The sequence below is a fragment of the Helianthus annuus genome, chromosome 2 (genome assembly GCF_002127325.2).
Source record: "Helianthus annuus cultivar XRQ/B chromosome 2, HanXRQr2.0-SUNRISE, whole genome shotgun sequence".
Taxonomy (NCBI): domain Eukaryota; kingdom Viridiplantae; phylum Streptophyta; class Magnoliopsida; order Asterales; family Asteraceae; genus Helianthus; species Helianthus annuus.
Genome location: NC_035434.2, coordinates 164,684,615 through 164,687,537, shown reverse-complemented (window position 1 = coordinate 164,687,537; position 2,923 = coordinate 164,684,615). Strand labels below are relative to the sequence as shown.

At 39.6% G+C, this 2,923-nt stretch overlaps 1 long non-coding RNA gene across 1 annotated transcript; it reads right to left on the bottom strand.

The window, feature by feature from the left end:
- Positions 1-393: 393 nt before the first annotated feature.
- On the bottom strand, positions 394-723 carry LOC118488183. The gene is made up of 3 exons (XR_004884040.1): positions 699-723; positions 555-603; positions 394-435 (listed from the first exon to the last, which is right to left on the bottom strand). It is a non-coding gene; the product is annotated as an uncharacterized LOC118488183 (long non-coding RNA).
- Positions 724-2,923: the final 2,200 nt, after the last annotated feature.

Sequence of the window (2,923 nt, the reverse complement as noted above, 5' to 3'; positions counted from 1 at the left end):
AAGGCGGAAACAGACATGATGAGTTGAATTCAGCTAGATATACACTTTAACTGTCGTTTATATTGATCTGGAACAGTTTTACAGCAAGACAACACTTCGACAGAGCTTCGCCGTCGGAAAACACCAAGCTAATTTCGTACCAACTGACATGGGATCACAGCTATATATAGATGTCCTAATTCCACACGAACCTGACACAAACGAAATTACATACATGCGAAAATACAAACTGATACGGAATCAGTTAATTCCGTGCGGAATTACCAGTTGGTAATTTCGTGCAGAATTACCACTTTCATGCGAAATTATCTTTTCATCTTGATTTCTCGATCTTCGTGCCCTGAATAATGCAAGACTCGATACAAGACGAAGTGGACAGACGTATGCACCAACAAGACCATTTTCAGTTCCAGCAATAACCCTCTCTTCATCAAGCTAAAGAATATGGAAAAAGGTAAATCAATATTATGTAACTAAAACTCGAATGAAGATAACTTGTGCAACTTATCAATTTTGATAGGCTGATCTCAACTATTAACTAAGAAATAACTGACCTTTAGCAGGGCATTCACAGGGTTTGGAGTGAGAGCCGTAAAGCGATCACTAAAAACCAACATTTGCCACAAAACCAATTATATGTTGCACTGACGAGGAACCTCAAATTTCCAGAAAAAATACCCATTAGCATTAAGCATTACCTGCAATCCTTGAGAAATCCCCAAGAGTATATGTTGCACTCGAGCCATATCTGTCTTGACTATCGTTGACCAAACCAAAACTGAAACAAATCTTGAACCAACATAACCAAATCTGAACCGTGTGCACCTAAACCCGAAACAAGACCAAAAATCTGAAACATGTTTACCCGAACTCGAACCATGCCAAACACCCATCATTTCCGGTGACTGGACGTTACCTCCGCCGCCTGCCATCGTCCCAAGCACCATCGACCACCCCCTCCTCTTCGTCCCTCACATCGGCTGCCGGAAGATTGGCTTTGCCGCCGATCGTTGTAGTCACGACACAAGACTACCACCACCTCCGCCACTGTTTCTCTCTCTAGGTCTCTCTTTCTCTCCTGATCGATCCCGAAACCACCCACCACAGTGCCGCCGCCTGTGGTGGTGGTGGTCCTCCTTGGACTTCCGGCTTGTCGTGGCTCTGCCGCCACCGTGGTTCGCCGCCATCGTCAGTGGTGGCCAGCTAGTTATCTAGAGAGAGCAAAGTGAGAGTAGAGAAGGAAAGGTATGGTTTTGTGTGTGTCATAAATCTTGGCAGAGGAAAAGATGAGATGGGGGCTAGGGTTAGGGAATAAATGAAGGAGAAGGAGATAAAGAGTGGTTTAATTATGTAGGGTTTAAGTGGGTTGTGCCCAAGGCCCGTTAGCTCGTTTTTAGTGTGTTTGTACGTCCCAATTACATTTATGAAACCCGTTTTGAACCCGAACTTCGTGAATTGTCGTAATATGTTTGTTTAGGGTTGAAAACACTTAAAATTATGCCAGGTGTCGACGTTTTGCGGTGTTCGTTTATCAGTTGCGTAAAAATCGAGTAAATGCGTCTGTTGTCGTTTCCGGACCGTTTTTCGACCCGGTTTCTACCGTGAATATAAAATTTTAAAAAAAGAAGCTAAATATGTCATAATATATTAATATCGAGACGTAATTCGAGTCTGGTGCTTCCGTTTCGTTGTTGATTGACGTTGTGTTATGGTTTCCGCGTAACTCTCGCGTTTGTGCTCTGACTTGTCCGATAAATCGAATAATTCGCATAATAATAAATGTATGATAAATATAAGCACAAAATTTGTATTGTTATGCGTTGTCAGTATTTCGTTCTGTGCCAGTTCGTTGTCGTTTAACTGCGTGCTTAAATTCTCGAAAAATCGCAAAAATCGCGAAACGTGAATCAATTAGACGTTCCTATGCTTTCCAATAGCCTAATTAAGTTAATTCGTGTCTTAATAACTATTTATTATCGCCTAAATGTTTATTAATCACGTAATTAGAAGGCGTTAATTACCGGTTGTCACATATTATTCCCTTAAACATTTGCTATTCGCGTAATTAGGAGGCGTTAATTACCGATTGTCACATATAAACCCACTAATTACCGAATTACTTTTTAAACGACTTGTTCCTAAATAATAAAATACGACGGTTACCGAATTTCTGACACGACCCGAAAACACGACACGAACTTAACACAAAATTTGCGGGTTTAGGTTTAGTCTAAACGGGTTAGGGTCAGTTTCAAGTTGAACCCGCAAACCCGTTTAGGTTAACAGGTCGGGTTCGGGTCAACCTGGTCGGGTTGGCGGATTGACCCGTTTAACATATTTATATTATATACTACACACCGATACAACTACATAGTTATACACACATACACATTCATATAGACACAAGAAGTACGTTTATATACATAGATAAACACCTTCGCATAATTAAATATGAAAAGAATAAAGGTTTTAGTCGGAAAATGGTCAGAAATTTCTGACAACTTTCCGACCAATAAAGGTTTTAGTCGGAAAATGGTCGGAAATTTCCGACCATTTTCTGACACCAATTTTTGTTTTTTTTCAGTTTTTTCAACCTTTAAACATCGTTTTTCCATTCCATCTTTTGTACACATTAATTATACATGAAATACTTTTACTTTACCAACTTATACGCATTGTACACGTTTATACGTGTATGTACACAATCGGGACCCGTTAATTAAAACAGGCTAAGTATGTGTATATATATGTATGTGTGTGTGTATGTATGCGTGTGTGTACACTTGGACAAACACATACTTATACACACATATATATATACATGCATATAGACACAAGCATATACATTTACGTACACACATATACCCCCACAAGATTATATAACAAAAGAATAAAGGTTTTAGTCGGAAAATGGTCGGAAATT